Raw genomic sequence first — 11061 nt, 5'->3', positions numbered from 1 at the left:
AATCTCTGCTGAAGCTGTCACGTCCTGGTTCTTCCCCTTCTTCTTCTTCTTCTCCGGACACACAACTGCATAGTGTCCCATCTTTTGACAATTCCAACACTTCACCTTGGAATAGTCCTTCTGTGTGTTCCCCTGTTTACCTTTACCTTTGCCTTTGCCCCCACCACTGCTTGTGGAAGCCAACTTTTTCCCTTTGCCTTTCTTGCCTCCTGCCACCAATGCTACATCCTCATCCTGCTCAACTAGCTTGGTTGCCCCAAGCTGACCTTTCCTGATCTCTGTCTGAATGCAATCATCCCAAAACCTCTTCCATGTGGGAAGGGTCTCACGTGCACAAATCCCATTAGCAAAGTTCAACCATGAACGGGGGAGTCCATTCACTGCAATCCGCACCAACTCAGTGGGTGGAATGGCCTCTCCAATCGCTGCCAACTCATCTCTCACATTAGTAATCTTTGTGAGATATCCAGCTGCACTATCATTACCCATCTTAATGTTCTTCAGCTTCTCCTTCAGGACCATCTTCCGGTTCTCATTGGTACTCTGGTAGAGATTGGAAAATGTTGTCCACATCTCATGGGCATCGCTCTTTCCTCTCACATGAGGAATGCAATGGTCTTTGATTCCGTCTAGGATCAACCTCTTACCCTTGTTGTTCTTTTTATTATAAGCTGTCAACTGAGTAGCATCAATAGGCACAACAACAGGGTTCTGTGTGGTATGCACTATGATATCCCAGACTTCTGCCTCCTCAAAGATACTCTGCATTCTCTCCTTCCAAACGCTGTAATTTATATGCCCATCCAGCCTATCCTCCACCCTCAATCCCAATGACATCCTGCTGTCCTAAAACTGAAAAATAGCACTGCTGTAGTAAATATAAAACTGCTGTTTATGAAAAAATCAGCTTGCTGAAATTTTCTGAGTGAAAAATCAGCAACTGTAATTTTTCCTTTTGCTGTCCCAAACTACCCTTCAGCACTTAAGCTCTGATACCATGTAGAAATTTCTGTTCTCCCACCCCGGCTTTCAGTTTCTCCTTATTTCTCCCATATAGTTAAATGCCCTTTCCCATAACCATACATTTAACAAGCTGAAAAAAATAAATTTGCTGAAAACACAAATTCTGGAAATTTTACAGAACGCTGGAAATTGCAGAAATAAAAATTAGCAGTAATAAACAGCCATTAAAACACATTTAAACACTGAGATTTTTGGTCAATGTGACCCTGGAAAAAACCCCCTACAACTCTTGGGGAAAACCAGTTTGAGAGCTCTTCTTTATTTCTGAAAATTGCCTTTTTACAGTGAAAAATTTTCAGCAAAAAAAACCAGCAAGCAAATTTACAACTTATCTCTTTTCCCATGCTTCAGCAAACTGGAAATTACAACAAACAGGACAACAATAAATACTGTATGGTCTCCTCGATTTTCGTGCCCACTTTCAGCATTAAATGCTGCTGTATGGCCCTCGTTTTGCGTGCAGAAAAACCAACAAACTGCTTATCAATTTTTGTGCGAACCACTCCTCGAAAATCGTGCCAAAATTTGCCTTTCACTGTGTGTTGAATCAGCTGTACAAATCTGCTCAACTGCTGCCTTGGAATGTGTGGCAAACTGCTGTCTCCTTCTCCCTGCTCAGAAATCTCTCTTGCTCTCTTTCTCCCAATCTGCTCAATAAAGAATTGAATCAAATGTGATTTTTTCCTCATTTTTCCCCCTTAATATAACTCCAAATGACTTTTGGGTGATCTCTAAATCCAATGGCTGAAATAGATTTAGATCAATGACTGAGATTAAATGCTCATTTAAATTTTACTTTTTATTTTTTAATTCACCCCACTTTAATAAAAACACACTTAGTCATTTATTTCCAAAGTCACTTTTCCTTTCTAATTTTTCATTGACTTTATAAAAGTCACTTTAAAATTAAACTTAGTAACTTTATCACTTAAAGTCACTTTTAAATTAGATTTAACTTTATAAAATTATAAAATCACTTTAGGAGAAAAATTAAATTTTTTTGGACACTTTTCCCTAGGCCAAAGATCAAAGCCTAAGGGAACCACCTGTCCTCCGATACCAAATTTCAACACAACCAAACATATTTCATTTCAATTACAAATAATTTATTCAGTGAAGCGAACTGACTAATTTCATTGCCAATTTCATAGAGCCTGGTATTCAGAAAGGAGCCTGGTATTCAAAAAGTTTACCTGTTCTTGCAGGGCCCCTACCTAAATGCGCAAAGCCTCCATTTCATGATCTTGACTAGCCCGTTGAAGTTTGAAGCTGCTTCAGCGCTGGCATAAGTTAATGATAATAAATTTAATATTATTATTTTTCTTTTAATAATGATAATATCAACCTATATTTATTATAAATAAATCAACAAATAGCATTGAATAAGAGGAATATCCCCAGCTAGCTTGACAACTTATAACAACTATATTCATCATGGATAATGGATAGCATTGAATGATAACTATCCCTTGCTAACAATTGAAATATGATGGTTTAAATAATGCTATTACAGAATTAGATTATTGAAAGTGTAATGCTTTTAAATTACCCACAATTGCATTGAAATATGATGGTTTAAAATAATGCTATTACAGAATTAGGTTATTGAAAGTGTAATGTTTTTAAATTACCCACAATTGTGCAATTGTGGGTGACCGTTTTACTGTACTCGAATAAATTTGAAAATATCTTCAAAACAATAAGAAAGCGGCGGGGTCCCCGCAAAGACTTTTGCGTGAAACCTCTGAAACCACTCTGCGAAAACGCGTATAACATTGCCCCGATGTCGGGAGTCTTTTTCTCGATATAGGTGTTTGTAAACATAAGACAATATGTGGTTAAGGTAGATGGTGCCTGGTTAGCGGTCGGGATTTATCCTATTTAATTCAATTTTAATTTTCCCATGAGTCTATTCCAATGTATTTTGAACTTGGAAATTTGGGAAAATAATTCGAACTAGACGAAAACATGGCGCATTCACTGATTTTTTATTATTATCTTAGGTTGTGATAATGGTGATTAATTCTACTGAAGTTTTTTCCACGCTACAGATCCAAGGAAATCATAGTTCCGCCTCGAGCTCTGTGCATATGAGATAATGACGCAAAATGCCTGCACGCCCTACGCCCCTAGACTTATTTCCACACAGCTTAGAAGCACTGTTAACGCTCCGTGATCACCTGCCTTTCAATAATACATGCTTTCCCCTCGTCTGTCTTGGTCCCTACCATGCTTTTTCTCCAAAGCTGGGCAGTTGAATGGTATTCTATGGCTGCTTTCCCCTCGTCTGTCTTGGTCCCTACCATGCTTTTTCTCCAAAGCTGGGCAGTTGAATGGTATTCTATGGCTCATTTCTGGTTGCAGACAATGCTTGTCTGCAAAACAACCAGTTCTGCCTTGAAAACCCAATTTGCTCCTGCCCATTTGCTCAAAATATAAGGAAAGATTTCATACAAAGCGGGATCATCTGTGTTTTCAAAGTTGCAGAACATAGGAGGCGGCAGAAGCAGAAACATAAAAAAGGAGCAATATCAAAGCATTGAGAATACAGGCAAGATTTCTTTCATAGTCTTACTTATTTCGTTTGGATTTCTTGCAATAATCATTAAAAACAAACAGGAGGGTCCAACACCATCGTCTCTGATACATTTTGTTAACCACGAATTGTTGGGCCTGTAAGATTTGGAAATGCTAAGTCCGTCGTTTTAACCTATCATGAAATATGTTTCAAGCGACCACGCCTGGACTTATTTCGGCTTAGGTGCGAGGTTTCAGGCATGGGTACCTCTTTTCCTCTGAACTTGCACCCTCACTGGTCACTTTGATCACTTTTGAAACTTGTGGAGATGGGGTATGCCATATTGGGAATGGAACCGCGGTGGATATCTTAACACTGGTTTTGCTTTGCGGTTTTTCTTTGGCAAATGGCTCTTTCTAAAACAAATTGGACTCTATCATAGAGATCCTGATTCAAGTTGGGTTGTGCAGCAATGCTTGTGGTAAAGATGATCAAAGTTCAAATACTAGATGACCCAGGTTCAAATCCCAGCAAAAAATGCTCTCATAAAATTTGAAAAATCGATAAGTCAGTCAAACAAAAATGCTCTGCGAAAACTTAAAATTTTATTAATTCAGTAAATGTGAGTATGAAATGACGAAATTGTAAAAAGGGATTTGTTCGCGGGTGCTGAATCTTGTGCCCAATGATAACATTGTAAAGTAGCTCTGTTTGCAGGTGTTAAGCCTAGGGTTCGGTTTGGATGTCTCGATTGAGGGGCGTTTATGCCGTCAAATTCACCCAAGACTTACTTTCGCTTCGCTTCATCCATTGGGATACCCAGCATCCGCGGCGCGTCAAGATCACCCGGAATTGAACCCAAGCCTAATTGTAGTAATTAACTGTGTTGGCCACATGAATGCGCGAAGATAGCTGAAGTGGCTTGTGTACCACGTTCTGTTCGTTAAAAGTGCTTTAGCTTAACGCCCTGAACACAATCTGCTTGCATGGGTTCTGTTATTTTTACAATTATGTTTGATATTTTTATAAAATAATTTTATCAATGGACATTAATGAGGGGGGCTGCAAATACTACAGTTAAATTTTGGGGAGGCTAGTGATTCAAAAGTGCTCATATACAACTTCACTCATTTAATGTCTGTTGGCTGGCTATATATTTGTTGCTGTGCACACCCCAGCCGCTCATTTAATGTCCATTGGTTGGCTGTATATTTGTTGCGGGGCACATCCCACTTGCTCATTTAATGCCTATTGGCCGGCTTGGCCGGCTATATATTTGTTGCCGCACGCTCCACCTGCCCATTTAATGCCTATTGGCCGGCTATATATTTGTTGGGGCACAGGCCACCCGCTCATTTAATGCCCATTGGCTGACTATATATTTGTTGTTGCACACACCCCCGCTTCCTTGTCACCTGGGACTCTTGGGAAATGTTTCCCATGTCCCCTTTGGTTAAACACCCAAAAACACCCTTTTTGATGGGGACACCGGCCCAAAAACACCCCATCACCTAAAAGCATTCCGTTTGAGTTTCAAAAACTTTTGTGCAGAGAATCTTAACATTGAAGTCTATGGCCTTATTATTGCTATGCAATTCATGGTAATGTTAAATTCTTAAAGTAAAAGTGACATTATCTTTTATCTTTCATTTTCATCATTTTAAATTAAACTTTTAACATTACAATAAAATGAGTCGGGATGTTTGAGAGTAGTTCCAATCTCATTAGATTTCATATGGAAAAAATAGAATTTTAGATCTCAGTCAAAACCAAAGGTGTTTCAGGATTGGGGGATTGATTTTTCCTTTGAATTTTGTCATGTACTAAGTTGTGGAATTAATGTTTAATCAAGAGCAAAAATGTAAGCATCACTTGAACAAAATCTTGACTTGACATGCTACATTTTTCTATCTTAATTTAATGATTAGAGGGTGATATTGATGGCAAAGATCCTAATATAGGTAATGATTTTGATAATATGTAGGTATTTGTTGTAGTATGATTTTTTTGGATGCTAGAGGCCGTATAGAGCATGTTTGTTGATGTATTTTCTGGTCAGAGATGGAAAACGCTCAAAGTTATGTTGGTTATGTGCACCCTTATATACTATATAAATGAGAGCTTTTGCGTATGTGTATAAATGGTTTGGATTCATATGGATGCACATCAATATATATGTTTTTTTCAATATTTTTGATGTTTTTGGTTGACTAGTTTTCTTATCAATTCCGATCATAATAACATTGGTATCTACTATAGTCTATTTAAATCAGTACTAGTTGGATTTTAGAATAATGAATGATGAATTTAAATTTTAAATCAGTTTACACTTTAGAATGACTAGTGATAAATTTAATTTTTAAATCAATGTATATTTTAGAATGATGAATGATAAACTTAAATTTTAAATCAGTTTACATTTTTTTTTTGTAAGCTGGGGCGGGACTCTACTCTCTGATTTACATGTCCATTATGTACCCCTCTACGGGGGAGGGGTAGCCCAAGATTTGAACCCAAAACTTCCGGTTCGGTGAGACTTCATTTCCACGGCCCTTGCGCTTGAGCTACCCCATGTGGACAAAATCAGTTTACATTTTAGAATGACTAGTGATAAATTTAATTTTTAAATCAATGTATATTTTAGAATGATGAATGATGAACTTAAATTTTAAATCAGTTTACATTCTAGAACTAGAATAATGAGCGATAAATTTAATTTTTAAATCAATATAAATTTTAGAATAATAAACGATGAATATAGATCAATGTATTTCATTATTAAATTTAGTGGTATATGGATGATGAATATAAATGATATATGTACACGTGTGAATGATAAATATGAATCGCTGTATTTAATTTAATTTTGCTTTCATAATTAAATATGAATATGATTTTGATATATATATATATATATATACCTTCTAAATTTCCCTTAAATTAAAAGTTACTCCTACCCATCTCCCCTGTCTCCCTGCCCTACATCCACGTCTTCACGTCTTGGAGTCTTGATAAAACATTGTTTTTTTTGTTCTCATTTTTCTTTTGTACACCCCCAAATTTTCTACTTATGGATGGTAGTCCTTCAGTTATCTATAAGAAGGATCTGGTGTAGAGCTGTAGGCATGGCAGAGGTAATGCAAGTCTGAAACGTCCCATTAATAGAATGAATGCTTTATCAGATATCCCTTGAGTACCGGTTGGTTGTCTCTATTATGCCATTGGATTGTTTTTTTAATGATTGTGTGCTCTTCTAAACTAAAATTCATATCCATGTCAATGGATTTATTCCTCCAAGTAACACACATGTAATTATTGGCTGTCAATGAATGACATCTAAATCTATTTGATTTGCTTTAGTCCTTTTGGCTTTATGTTGTACTGTATTATAATAGATGTTATGCTGAACACCTCCTCCTGTGTAATTATTGGTGATATTTATTTCATTGGCTTTCCACTGATGACTTTAAAATCTTCATAGAAGTGATACATGCTCTAATAACCTAATAATGCCTAGTTTATACAATTTTTTTTTTTAATGGTTGTGTTTTTATGGCTAACTGACATAACTTATCACTGTTAAGCTGTTGCATTTGTCTTTCTCATTTCTGTTCATATCTATAGAACTAGCATTGTGATCAGCAACAGCATGAAAGATAATTTACAGCCTCCGGTAAGCACACATCTCCAGGGAGATACATAGATAATATACATTCCTAATATGGAAAGAATATTCATTCTTTGAATGGATAAGCCCAGATTGTTCCTTGATGTACTGGATTTTATAATCTTGAGAAAGAGCAATTTCATATTTGAAACTTTTACTTTTTCAAAGCTTTGAGATATCTTTGAAAAGGCAACTAAAAATACTTTTAAAAAACATTTAATTTTTGAATATTTTCAAAGAAGTAAACAGAATTATAATTTTTTTCAAAATAAAAAAGATACTGCTTCTAAAGCACAAACCAGCGCTAAGTAAACTTGCTTCTTCTTATTGATGTGAATGTAATAATGGTATCAGTTTAGCATCGTTACCCCCTGCTTGTTGCTGCTGAATTACAGCCTTAGGGTATTCCGTCAAAGTTCTCCTTGCTCCCTACCATTTTAGTTCCCCACGTGGTAGCTACTATGTTCTTTGATCTTTGCCTATTTTGAAATAATTATCTTTGTGAAAAAAAAGTCAATAAATAATTAATAAAATTATGATGATGTTTTTATTAATATTTTTTAAATAAAAATAATTAAAAATTTCAAAATAATTTTTTTATTTTTTAAATTTAATAAATTATATTCAATTTTAATTAATATTAATCAATATTATAATTATATATATTTATAATGATGAAATATATTGTTAAAACATTCTTAGATGTTAAGTTATTAGTTTATTTCTGAACCTTATTATTAAATATTACCCTTAAACATAACTTTAATATAACCTCAACCATACATAACTTAAAAAAAAATTATATATAACCTTTAGAAATTAATATACTCGTAATTTTTTAAGTTCCCTAATCATACTGCCGCACCAAAAAGAAAACATACATCATTTTTTTTCTTTCTTGAAATCTTCTGTAGAGATACTTTACAGGTAAAGAAAGCAGTGATCAATTCTTTTTCTTTCTTGGAATCTTCTGTAGAGATACTTTACAGGTAAAGAAAACATTGATCAATTTTTTCTTTCTTGGAATCTTCTGTAGAGATACTTCACAGCTTGCAGTCTAATTTAGATTTTTTCCGTTTTAAAGTGAAAGTTGAGGAGTATTTGTTCCGTGGAATATATATGTGATTTATAACGAGAAGCATTTGTTCCGTGGAATATATATGTGATTTATATCTAACTCGCGTGTAACCTTTATATATTAACCTAATAACGTTTTTGGTTTTTCCTGATCATACTGCTGCACCTCAAGGAAAGCATTCATCATCTTTTTTCAAAGAAAGCATTCATCGTATTTTTTTTAAAATGAAAGTTGAGAATTATTTATTCCGTGGAATATAACCTTTATATGTTAGCATACTGATGCGTTTTGTTTTTTCTGATCATATTACTACATAAAGAAAGCCTCTATCATATTCTTCTTTCTTGGAAGCTTTTGGAGAGATACCTTTAACGACTCGCAGTCTATAACATAGATTATATTTTTTCGCCTTTTTAAGTGAAAGTCGACACGTATTTATTCCGTGGAATATATACATCCAACACACCCGAATGCTGTCCTAAGTGCATCACTTTCAAACATATCATGTGATAAAGCATCTTTTGATGGAGGTACATAAAATAGAATAGTATCAATTTTTTTGGTTAATATTAAGATTTATTTTTTTTCCGAAGGTGGCAAAATTTATCAAACTCAGGTGTCAAACCCACAGTGAGGACAACCATCTCTGGCTGCTATCCGCGAATGTCGATTTGACTCATCACCGTTATCAAGGAAAACCACGCCACCTGTAATAACCCGCTGGTGGTCCGTAAGGGAGCAGGCTTTCACTCCTGCCAGATGCCTCTGGGTCTTGGGCCGTTAATATTAAGATTTATATTTACAAATTCTAAAATAAAATAAGATTTTATTTTATTTTTTAAATTTGAAAATAAATATTTTTAAGTATTTTTTTAATTTAAAATAAAATTTAACTGAATTTATGTTTATTTGTATTTATCAAATAAAATAAAAATTTAATTTTCTTGAAATTGAGATATGAGTGGTCCACATGGGGTAGCTCAAGTGGTAATGGCCGTGGAAATGAAGTCTCACCGAACCGGAGATCTTGGGTTCGATTCTTGTGCTACCCTCCCTGGAAATAGGGTGAATAAGGGACATGTAAAAACTCGAAAATGAGAAGGTCCCACCTAAGCTTACAAAAAAAGAAAGAAATTGAGATATGAGTGTATTATTTAGAAAATAAATAATATCAAATAGATATAAATTTATTCTTCTTATTATAAAAAATATTATCATAATAATAAATGATATTTTTTTATTAACTTAAAAAAAATTAAGGTTCATTGAAACCGGTGAAATTTAATCTGACTTTAACATTAGTTTTTAAGCAAAAATAAAATTATAATATATCAAGTTATTCTTGCTGATCAAAATAAAATTACAATCTATTACATAAATACCAAATGAATGAGGCAAGTGAAGTGCTTATAAATCTTTGGTGATTTTGGAGTGATTATTGATTGGTTCTTGACATTACACAACTTGACCCTAAATCCTTGGCAACAAAGAATAAAGAACAACTTAATCCTAAATATTTAGCAACAAAGATTTTTTTTGACAAACTGAAAGTATCACATATCAACATAGAACACAATGTTGATGAGGACAAAAGATCAAAAAACTGTACCTGTAAGACATTTAGTGATTGTAAAAAAATTGTTGATGTCTTTAAAGTTAATACGAACAATATTTTCTGAAAATAAAAATATTGAAATAATTGAGACTTTCCTTATTTTTATATTTAATTATTTTAAATTTTAAATTATTAAAATATCATAACTCTCGACAAACTTATGTAAAAAATTATAATTAAACAATACTTTGTATAATTTTAATTTCAATATGTAAAAAATTATAATTAAACAATACTGTGTATAATTTTAATTTCAATAAAATAATTTTAATTTCAATAAAATAACAAGTATGTGAAAAAACAATAAAAATCAAAATCAAAATCCAAGTACACATAAAAACCATAAAATAATTTTTTGAAATATTAAAATACATACCATTTGAAACTAACATTTTATTATTTTAATTATAAGAACTTTAAATAATTAAAATTCGATGCAATCCATTAAAACGACCCATAACCCTTTTTTACTGCCTTCTGACACCACACATGCTTTTAAACCCTAAACGTAAGACTCTGCTTTCTCTCTCATGAAAAAAATAACCCCCACCCCTGCAGTCAATTGATTTGACTTGACGCGAACGAAACAACTAGTTAGCAGGCGAGTTTCGAAACCCCATCCCGCCTGGCCCGATCAATCCATAGTTCACTGGGTCCCGATCTTGAATACAGGCGAGAGAAGCTACGGCAACTAATACTAATAAATCCTATAAGATATCGGGTAATAAATGAACGACAGTTGTATATGTTTACTGTTCGATTTTGCTAATGCCTAAATCAAATAGTGGGCATATACAGCCGCTGTTTATTTATGACCCAATAGCATAAAAAATATGGTTAGCCTAGAAGCTACAACCCAGAAGCTACCACCCAGAGAGGGTTCGAACCCATATGTGTCAGTTTTGGGTGGAGGCAATGTGGCTTGGGGTTTAAAATAAGGCAGCGAAGATAGAAAGAGCGAAGATTGAATAAGCGAAGATAGAAAGAGCGAAGATTGAATAATCTCCAAACACCCTTTTAAAATCGAAATAAATAACTTTATCAAAAATAAATAAAATTATAAAAATTAATATATATATATATATTTTCTTTCTTATGTTTTTATTTCAGTTTAGTTTGGGTGTGTCAATATGAATCGATAATATATTTTGTCAATTTTA

General features: G+C 33.9%; 1 protein-coding gene across 3 annotated transcripts in view; it reads left to right on the top strand.

Moving 5' to 3' along the window:
• The first annotated feature begins 2889 nt into the window (after nucleotides 1-2889).
• LOC149211549 (PI-PLC X domain-containing protein At5g67130-like) overlaps nucleotides 2890-11061 on the top strand; it is a 28761-nt gene continuing 20589 nt past the window's right edge. For 2 of the 3 annotated variants that reach the window (XM_089391531.1, XM_089391529.1), the window contains exon 1: nucleotides 2891-3574. The gene's annotated coding sequence lies outside the window, so the exon portion shown is untranslated. Of the gene's footprint in view, nucleotides 3575-11061 lie in introns of all 3 variants that reach the window. The other variant, XM_089391534.1, reaches the window with a different exon arrangement.

This window comes from Pinus tabuliformis, chromosome 1_1 (genome assembly GCF_031772625.1).
Source record: "Pinus tabuliformis cultivar Carrire ecotype Pingquan chromosome 1_1, CPIR1, whole genome shotgun sequence".
NCBI classification, from domain to species: domain Eukaryota; kingdom Viridiplantae; phylum Streptophyta; class Pinopsida; order Pinales; family Pinaceae; genus Pinus; species Pinus tabuliformis.
Note: the sequence above shows the minus strand (reverse complement) of the source record. Positions and strands in the feature narration are given on the sequence as shown.